Source organism: Rhyacophila brunnea, unplaced genomic scaffold (assembly GCF_057557595.1).
Source record: "Rhyacophila brunnea isolate RB1 unplaced genomic scaffold, BYU_Rbru_1.0 scaffold_13, whole genome shotgun sequence".
Classification (NCBI taxonomy): Eukaryota; Metazoa; Arthropoda; class Insecta; order Trichoptera; family Rhyacophilidae; genus Rhyacophila; species Rhyacophila brunnea.
Window position 1 is genome coordinate 4,504,702 of NW_028232785.1, and position 11,243 is coordinate 4,515,944.

An 11,243-nucleotide genomic window follows, 5' to 3' on the forward strand; every position below is an offset into this window, starting at 1 on the left:
TGCATAGATAACTTTAGGGATTGTAATTTTTCAAACTTAGACTTGTCAATTTTTTTCGGTTCTGTGTAAATTCACACTGTTTTTATAGCTTAAATATTATTTTTCGGCGAACGTAAATAATCAACTATAATGCACTAGTGCTGCAAGCACAGAAAAGATATGAGTTCCCTGGCTGCAAATCACAACAAGACTGACCATAAAACGCGCGTTTTGAAGCAAGACTCGGCACGCAAACTCCGGTATGTGTCATTAACAGGCGCAATAGTAAGTTTTTTTCCTTTAGTTTAAAATGCGATATGTGAACGGACTCTTCATAGAGTATTTTGAAGCCATTTTTTAAATGAAAATACATAGCTTGTTTTGAATTTTTCTAAACTAGCTTTTATATTAGAAAACGGGTTTTACAGGCCTATCCGCTGTGTGTTGTTCTATCACATAGCGTAAAATACCAATTTTCGCAAAAAAATGTTTGTCGGATTTTGCAGGCGCAACGACGATATATAGTAAAAAAAATATTTTTTTTTTTTTTTGTGATCTTAATAATATTTATTGAACAGAAAAATGCACAAATATTTTTTCTCATGACTGGTTCTATCTCGGGTCTCAAGAGGTTATACACATAAATTTTGCGTGTGGACAATGGACTAGTTGATTTGAAACCTTTAGTAAGTAGGCATTATTGATAATACAAAGATGGCAATACCTACCTACTTTAATTTAAAAAAATAAATGTATATAGGTACAAAGGTATATTATAGATAAATGCTGTTATTTAATTCATTTAGGATAATATTGATTTTTATAGATAAGTACGTAGTACCTATTTTAATTTTAAATATTTGTGCCCAAGTAAGGGGAGCGGTCGTTTATGAAGAGTGGGTTCGATCCCACGGATGTACCAAAATACATGTTGTTTTTTTTAAATGTGTCTAATGTCGCTTATTGCGTTTTATTTTAATTAACTACCAAATATGTTTAAATTTTATTATAGTATTATAGAAAATGTGTGTGCTTATTATTTTTCTTGATTATTATTTGAAATATTATTATGGACAATGTTCATTTGAAACATTTTTGTAAATGGATATTATTGAAAATACGAACGTGTTAATAGCTGCATACTTTAATTTAAAAATCAATATACCTATTTAGGTATAATATATATATTATCTATCATTCAAAATGTATAAACAGTATACACAGGCTTTGTGGATATAAAGTGCTTTTATCTCTGATTGAGGTTAGTGTGGAATGACTGCTTTGCGTATAACTACGCTCAATTATTATTAGAATCGAATTAAAATGATTATCTCTGCGTTGCTTCGACTTTGTGATTGCACTTTGACAATCGCATGCCATGGTCGTAGAAATGGGACTCGTCGCAACAGCCTATGGGAATATACTCGCAATTACTAACATCATGATGTACAACACAAAGTGATACCGATAACATAAACATTATTTAACTTATAAGTATTCATTTTAATATACCCTAATTAACAGTCACCTGTAACGCCCGTCCACATCCCTCGCTTTAATATTAAATTTATCAAATCTATTATATTACATTTTACATTACAATTTAAATCCTGTTTATTATTACTAATCTATACCTGCTAAACATTTACATATTAAAGTAGAACATTGAATTACCTATTTATTTATTTATTATTATTGTAGTTTTTACCTCGATTATTTTGTCACCTATAGGTATGTGCATGTTCGGTGACCGATTTATTCCTTCTACAGCTCACCATGAGGGGTCGTTAGACCCATCAAGCTGAGCTGTAGGACTTTTGTACATATTATTTTTATCTTTGTCGAGGGTCATCGTCTTTTACCTAGTGGACGATTTGACAATTAAGGTCAGATCAAATTGGTTGCGTCGCCAACTATTCCACTTGGAGGGCACCCACGGAGGGCTGACAATTTGTGTTCGTATCATTAGGTATTATAGTGGAAAGAGCTTACTCTGTAAAACGCCACTTGCTCGTATCGATAGTTCCAATCCTGGCGCGTATCAATTATTTTAAAATATTAAAAGAAAATTAGCTACAGCTGATGTTTATAAGAGTATCGTACAGTTAGTAGGTTTCAATCATTTCAAGAAGCATAATTAGAGAAGTTGACTTAAATCAGTCGTATGTACATGCACAACGCGCTGTCTACTTTAACCATTATTTCAGCCAAGTATAATAAGGTGGATATTTTCGAAAGAAAGTCTTGGTGAAAGGACAATGAGGATCAGCTTCTTATGCTTAGATGGCCATTCATCGGCTGACAATATCTTTTTGAAAAGATGAAACCATTCCTGTAATATATTATACACAAAGTTAACGGAGTAATAAGCAAAATAAAACGAGAAGATTGTTGATAAAATAATATTCTGTAAGTATAACAATATACTCGTACATATAATGTAATCAAAGAAAATTACTTATAAGATATAAATATGTATCAAATAAAATGTTTACTGTAATCTGAATGTTTTGCTTGTTTTCCCTAGCATCACCTCAAGGATTCTACACTTCTCAATGCGAAAGCTAATCGAGTGACCGGTATGAGTATTATGAGTAAGCAACACAGGCTACAAGAAATAACGAAGGGTCTGAAATATTTAGACGATGAAACCTTAGTCCAGATGTCACGGTGTGAGGTCACAGTATTATTTACATAATCCAACACCTTTATGAATTCTTAGAGACTTGGAGTTCTGTCGCTGTGGTGTTAAATAAAAGACAATATATTTTTTTTAAATCTTCCTATTTTTATTTCGAAAACTATGTGATTGACTGAAGGGGCTTAAATTCTACAAAACATTAGAAAATTAATTGTATCGTCATCGAGTATTGCCACTATTATGGAGCACAAGATAAATAATGTAGGTCATTCAAAAGTAATTTAAATTAAACAAAACAATGTAATCAGTTAACGACCAAGACGATAATTTTCCCACAATATCCATGGCTGCCAAATATGGGGGAAATTATAAAAATCGGCCTTAGTTACCTTAACAACCCGTTAAACTATATTAACCATTACAATAAAAGTACGTTTTTTACTATTTTAATGTTTGTACTTAGCGTATTTAGATAGGTTACAACATTTAAGGGTTATAAATCAATATTTTAATGTGTAGGTAGCAATAGAAAACAAGTTTATTAAATTTATCGGGTTGAATTAGGTATATTTAACTAAGTCGTATTTGTACTAAAATAACTACCTAAATACTAGTTATTATCTATCATGCCATGTTAAAAAGTATTCCCATAAATACTAAAAGTAATATTAATAATACTTATTCGAAGGTTCTTACAAAGTTGGAGATTATTTTTTAAAAACAAAAAATTACAAAATATTCAATATATTATATACTTATACTTAAACTATGCACATACTTTTATAATCCATTAAGGTACTACTTCGAGTTGAGGTTTTTTTGTATCTTGTAAATATGTCATTAAATTTACTGTGTATTTTTTAATTTTTAATGAGGAAGGTATATGGGTAATATATAATATCGATGAGTTTCAAAACCCGCTATAACACCTTTTTAAAATAATTGAGATATATATATCAATGGATTCGTTATTAAAATCTCTACATGAAAATTTTATTGTCTCTTTCAAAGTCCGCTACGATTGACTGTCATTTATGAAAGAAAATCAATGTGTCAAACAATTCACGCTATAACACTATGTGTTACATTTAAAATCCCCCATAACACAACTGACCAATAAGAAGCGAGAATCAGACGAAATGCAACATGGCCGCTAGTACATTTATGTTGTGAGTTGCGGTAGGAGTGCTGTTTTGTTGATTTGATATTCTTACGATTTATAGTCTTAAAATGTGTGACGAACTTATAAATATAGTTAATTCTCCAGTTAATAAAGCTAGGAAGAGGTTGAGCCAACCAAAGTCTTGGAAAGTCAACGAAATACGCCATAAACGGTAAGTTTAATGAGACATAAATGTGTTAAAAATACGCGGGTCATCATCTGAATTTCCAGTGGCGTGTAACTCAATTATGGACTGGTTAAAACTGTTCTTTTCTCTAATATATTTTTATAATTTATAAAAATAAGTTTATTTTTCTGTATAAAACTCTATAAAAACCTTTTGATGGGTAAACGTTATCACCTTATCACATATTCAGCAGTGGCAGTGTTATGTTATTTAGAATATTTGTAGTATGATTTTCTGAAGAAAACAGTTTGTTTGTCAAGCACGCCACTGTTTTAAAGAAAATATTTAGCTCTACAGTATTATTCAAATGGTTGCTTTGATATTAAATTTGATACTTTTCATAACATGTGAGCACCAAACCCCATAAAACCGATTTATTGGTCAGGCACTAATGCGAGACGATAAACCATGTAAATTATTAAATTTTGGAGCATTTTTCAATGGCGCCATTCACAAACCGCACTTGTATGTTATCAATGTGTAGGTACTGTGAAATGTTTTATAATTTATTACACATAATAATTTAGTTACTTTATAAGTATAACAAATACCTTTCACATTCAAGTTCAAGTGGTGATGCTACTGGCTCAGCGCGGTGACAGATTATTTGACTCACTTTTTTACATGTTATGAAAAATAAAGAAGGCAAACAATTAATTTACTCGAGTAAAATATAAAATACATGAATGAAATATGTTTGTAATTTTTAATTATGTTTTTATATTAAAGTTTTCCCTTAAATTTGTAATTATGTAATATAGGATGATAATGTTTTTTTTTTTCATTTTAAGCTGCTATTTTATAATAGCTACCTACTTATAATATTAATTTTAAATGAATAAAACGTTTATTAAATAAAAATATGTAACTTTTCCCTAACAAAATACGCCGGTTATTAACGAGTATTTCAAAAACCGCAATAACACTATGTAACTTACAAAAGCCGCTATAACCAATTAATCAGTGGACTAGAATAAAATATAAATAGATATGCAAAATATTTCCAAAAATAATCCATCATTGGGCAAAAAAAGAAAAACATCGATACTCCCTTTATCCATAAACTGAGAAGTTTTTATTGATTTTCTCAACAAACTGAAAATGTGTTATAGAGGGTTTTGAAACTCAGAGACAAGTAACTATAATTTAAGAATTTATTATTTCAGTAGCTCATTCCATGTCACCACATTATTATTGTAATTTCTCATTCTATTTAGCATTCAAACCTCAACTTATCTCTTTTGTACATCCCTTTTATATTAAAATATTGTTTTATGTAAGTAATTAATAATACTTCGTTTTTTCAATTAATTACATTGAATGCGGTATTATTTGATGCAGTGAACGTACGTACACAAAGCCACATATGCGGTTTTAGGCGACCACCACCCCATCGATATTCGACTTTGTCCTGACGATAATCGATGATTACATATTGTAGCGGCCGTTTCTAATAATGCAGAACGAGACAAGACTTAATCGGATGTATGTACATTCTTCGATGTATTGTACGGTATTGTACGGTTCTTGATGTACGATTGCGTGTTAATTGCATGTTATGTACACAAAACAATGTGTTAATCGATGACCAAAAAGTATTTAAAAACATGGTTAACCATTTCAAAGGATCATTTATCTTTAAAAACGCTGTAAAATGCGAAATTTCTTAAATGTAGCAGAGTCTAACGCATGGAATCGTACGATATTTTTAAGATTGCATGGAAAAGGTTAACTTGACAATGTTCTTTTGTTGTGTTATTTCAAATAACCTGATGTTATGGATGGGAAAAAAATTAAGACGTTTTTCACCAGAATTGTCATTTTTGATTTCAGTGATTTCAAGCCACCGTATTTTGTACAAAAGTATCAGAATCAGCGGCGGCTCCTCTTAAACCATCCAAGTGCTACGCACCGCCTGCATCTTTGAAGACATCGCTCAACTTTTCATTATTATTCATACCTGTATCACACACTTCGCGAACTATGTACAATACTCCGTTCGTGCGCAAAGCGATTACGATCCAAACAGATTTTCAGTTTGCACAGGATTACAATGAGGTCATTATATACTTCTTAAACCATAGTCGAATATCCCATAATGACGTTTTGTGTAGAATTTTTTACACACTTTTAGATCGGCGCACGAAATTAGGACTCTAGAAACAAAAACGCCAGTTTCTGTTTTATAACAATGTTTAATTTTTAACAGTTTTACATTTAAGATTTAAAGAATCGCCAAACTTTTACGAAAATACAAACTACCACATTTATTTCTAAACCACTCAAATACATTCAATAAACAAAAAAACACATCAGTGGTTATTTATTTGGCTGAAACATTGTTTGCCCAGAGCGTAAAGTCGTAAACCGTGACATTTAATTTTCTTTATTGATATTAAATCATTTGAACTGTTTAAAAACTCTTTTTAAGAAATATAATGAATAAACAAAGATATATTTAATTTACCTTCTGAGAAGTTCAACGTTTCGGCTTTTTACACTAAGATATTATCTTAGCTTATTGACACGGCAGCCTTCGGTGATTAAGGTAATCATGGAGATACGCTTTACGACCTTAACGTGGCTAGGACAAGTGTTCCTGATGCCGCCAAGGAGTGTGACACAGCGCACCCTTATGGCACAGCCTAAAGGGTTCCGTTGCCATGGCCGGCCCTCCCTCACCCTGCAGCGGGGCTACAAAAGCAACCTACGTGCTGCAGGTCTGACATGGCGGGAGGCGCAAGAGTTGGCGTTGAACCGATGGAAGTGGCGTGAACTTGTGCTTTCCCTATGCTCCAATGCTGGGTATAGAAGGTAAACCATTGCGCACTACCAGAAAATGCTATTCGGAAGACCACCGGCCGCCACTGATCAAAATAATTAAAAATTAAAATATTTTACACATTAGTATTAATATTCGACAACCTTAAAATGCTTTGCGCCAGAATGTGATATTTCAAAAATTTTCAGGTTAAGATTGATTACACGACTAATCTTATAGATTTAATTTTAACAGCATTTCACCAGAATGAGTCATTGTATACGATCTAAGTGTATCAGGTCATGCACATGAGTAATTGCATTGATCACATTAAAATGGCTTATCAACAGAATGCGACATTTTGTGTCTATTAAGGCTGCTAGAATGTATACAAGAGTAATCACACTGATCACATTTTGAAGGCTTTTCACCAGAATGAGTCATTTTGTGTTTTTTCATAACATTAGATCGGATACATGAGTAATTACACTGGTCACATTTAAATGGCTTTTCACTAGAATGGCCCGTTTTGTGTAATTTCATTTTACTAGATGTTTTAGATGAATAATTACATTGGTCACATTTAAATGGCTTTTCATCAGAATGAGTCATTTTGTGCATTTTCATATGTTGAGATTGGAGACAAGAGTAATTACATTGCGCACATTTAAGTGGCCTTTCACCAGAATGAGTCATTTTGTGTTTTTTCATATCACTAGATGTTATACAAGAGTAATTACATAGCGCACATTTAAGTGGCCTTTTACCAGAATGAGTCATTTTGTGTTTTTTTATATCACTAGATGTTATACAAGAGTAATTACATTGCGCACATTTAAGTGGCCTTTTACCAGAATGAGTCATTTTGTGTTTTTTCATATCACTAAATGTTATACAAGAGTAATTACATTGCGCACATTTAAGTGGCCTTTCACCAGAATGAGTCATTTTGTGTTTTTTCATATCACTAGATCCGATACATGAGTAATTACACTGGTCACATTTAAATGGCTTTTCACCAGAATGGGTCATTTTGTGTAATTTCATTTTACTAGATGTTGTAGATGAATAATAACATTGGGCACATTTAAATGGCTTTTCACCAGAATGAGTCATTTTGTGTTTTTTCATATCACTAGATGTTATACAAGAGTAATTACATTGCGCACATTTAAGTGGCCTTTCACCAGAATGAGTCATTTTGTGTTTTTTCATATCACTAGATGTTATACAAGAGTAATTACATTGCGCACATTTAAGTGGCCTTTCACCAGAATGAGTCATTTTGTGTTTTTTCATATCACTAGATGTTATACAAGAGTAATTACATTGATCACATTTAAATGGCCTTTCACAAGAATGAGTCATTTTGTGTAATTTCATGTTGCTTGATCGTTTACATGAGTATTCACATTGGCCGCATTTAAATGGCTTTTTATCAGAATGATTTATTATATTTAGATTCTTGACATCATTTCGAATGCTTTTGAATTTATCCATTTTATCCGTTATTGATTTTTTATGACAAGCTTTGTGAAGCTTCAATAGGAGTGACGATGCAAAAAAATCAAAACAAAAACTGCAAGCAAAATTTTTGTTGTTAAACGATTTTTTCTCTACCTTTATTACGGCTACTAATAATTTGGGATCTGTGACGTTATATTGTGTATGCTTAAGCCCCAATTCTTTTTTAATGTCTTGATAGTCAATCTGTATTTCATCGTATGGCTCCTGTACTTCTACGATCCTCTCTGGCAATCCGAGACTAGCGGAATATGTCATGGCAGCGGTTGCAGGAATCAACTAATAGAACGTGGAGTATTTTGCATTAAACAACATATATAGGTATATCAGAGAATAATATTTAAAAAATCACACACCTAAAGATATGTGGGAATATTTAAATACAGAGAGGGTAGAATTTAGAGAAAGAATGGGTGTGTTGAAAAGTTATATCAGTATGTTTATTTGAAGTAAATACGCATGGATCCTAAATATATAATTTCAGACGATTGCTTAATATGTTCCCAACACTACATAAATTATCATCCGATGCCCATTTCTAAGGTATGCGTAAGACCTAAAGATAACACTTATACGGAATTTGGCTACATGTTTTCGCTTGACCTTATGGGAGTTCATAATAAAACAGCAGTCTCCAATCTATTTTTATAAAACACTAGTAATTTGGGGCCAGTGGCAAAGGGTGGAGGTAGGCTACTAACATCCTATATAAAAATAGTGCACATTAAACTTTGTCAGTCATACGTAATAATACTACAGTTTACAGATGGTGAAATTATTACAGACATTTTAACGTTTGCGGAAGTTACCATAATATACCTCGTGCGAAAAGGATCGAAAATATCTTGTATTCACATTCTCCGAATCCGTAGTTCAGCCAATTAATAAAACAGTAGACACCTAATAATAACAAAGTGCACGTGACATATTGACAATTATTTAAATAAACTTTAACTTTTGTGGAAGTAACCATATCATCTACATTTATGTCCTAACATTTCGTGTGAAAAGAAAAATATATAAGTACCTTATATTCACTTGCCCCGATATGTGATTTCAAAGTTGAAATAAATCCTCTGACATAAACTTTTCCATGTCATTACTACCTACATGCATTGTTTAAGTTTCTTAAAATATTGTGTACCCACCTGATTTACTATTGTGTATTTAGAATAAGAAGAACCAGGTTTTGGATCCTCATGGATGCTTTGGCTTATTATGTCTTCAACATATTCCTCTTTGAAATCAACTACCAGCAAATTAATTTCAGATTATTTAGCGGCCTTCTGAAAAAATAATAATTTATAATTACATTTAAAAAATAAAAAAAAAACGGTTTTTGCATTGGAAAATCTGGTAAGAGATTGTTCTAGAAGAGACATGTGCGGGCCTTTATTTTGCCTGCAGCTGCCGCATGAAGAAACATGCGTAAAGAGAAAGTAATGCACGTTGCATGGAAAAGGTATCAACTGAGAGGTAGGTACGTCCAGTGTACATTGGATTCAGAATGGCCAGAACCATGGCAGTTAAAAACCATAGCAAATAAAAAATATTTACGTACTAGGAAATTCAACATTGGTCAAGCCGTTCGTTTCATTTATTCGTGTTGTAGAATAAAGACAGTTGGTAAATCAATGGGATATATAACAATTGGACTTGAGCAGTTTTACTATTTATACTGAGGTACATTATGATCCTATTAGGATCAAACATGGTTGAAAGAAAGAAATTAGCAATCGAAGATTTTGTCTTCATTGGTATTACAGATTATTCATATATTCGAGTGTTGTCAGTTCTTCCATCTCTTAAAGTTTTTACACGATTAGTATTTCTGTCAGTATTTAAAATACAAGTACCTACCCGATTCACTCGCTCCGAATAAGAACAACCCTGTTGCTGATCTTCATAATTGAATGTGGATTTGAGGTCTTCAATAGACTCAGTCTTGATGTCAAGTAGCTCAGTATCTCTTTTCAATGTTTTTGATGTCGGGTCTTATACAATATTCTAAAAAACAAAATATTACAGCGAATATTTATACAGTACATTTTAATAGTACATTAAATATAAAAATATTATGACAGTGTTGGCAGTAAAACTAAGTGGGGATATATACGGTTGACGTAGGCCGCTCGGAACTGTGTCGCAATTTTCATGCGGTTTTTATTACACAAAATACATACACTGTTAATAACGTCCGACGACACGCATCTTAAAAAAACAATACTACGACATACAACAATCCGTTATGAAAAACTAACTTCAAAAATGTATCCAGCCTCGTCGGCGTCCTCTTGCTTTATGTAGGTAAGCAGCTGGCTGTTTAGATAATAATTCAAAGGTACCTCAAACAATTGCTTCCCTTGTACAACAGGTTCGGAGTCTTTTAGTTCGCGTTTAATATCCATTTTACGCATACAATTGGTCCTCAAGTTGATCGTGGCACACAGAACGTAGTAGGCGTGACGTGACGTAAGTATTTCGCCATAGACAAAAATAGATAACCGTGTTGCCACTTTTGCAATATTATAAAAATTAAATACAACACTAAACTTCCTTTGGTACATCTACTCATGCCGCCTTCCCGTAATAATATTCATAGTCCACTTATGTCCAAAATTATTGGATTGGATCTAGAATGCTAAATTTTTGATAATAATTGTCCCATGTCAGTTAAATTCATTCGGATTTAGACGTTTTTTGCTCGTTGATAGATTTATGTAAGTTCCAAATAATGTTATTAATTATTCATCTAGATCCACCTGAGCAGCCGAAAGCAATTATATTATGCAATAATTGACTTCTGATCATTTTGGTTAACAATACAGTAAATAGGTAGGTACCTGGGAAAGTACTATGTAGGTAGGTGAGCGATTTTGAAAAATAATATCCCGAAAGATAATATTATTATCACGTCGTCTATATTATAATATTGACCTTATGTGAGTAAAGGTGTGGGCAGACACTTGTCTTATTTGTAGATCCATCC

At 32.3% G+C, this 11,243-nt stretch overlaps 1 long non-coding RNA gene across 1 annotated transcript; it reads right to left on the reverse strand.

The window, feature by feature from the left end:
• Positions 1-7,523: 7,523 nt before the first annotated feature.
• Positions 7,524-10,261, reverse strand: LOC147076209 (uncharacterized). The gene is made up of 3 exons (XR_015069327.1): positions 10,115-10,261; positions 9,403-9,540; positions 7,524-8,533 (listed from the first exon to the last, which is right to left on the reverse strand). It is a non-coding gene; the product is annotated as an uncharacterized LOC147076209 (long non-coding RNA).
• Positions 10,262-11,243: the final 982 nt, after the last annotated feature.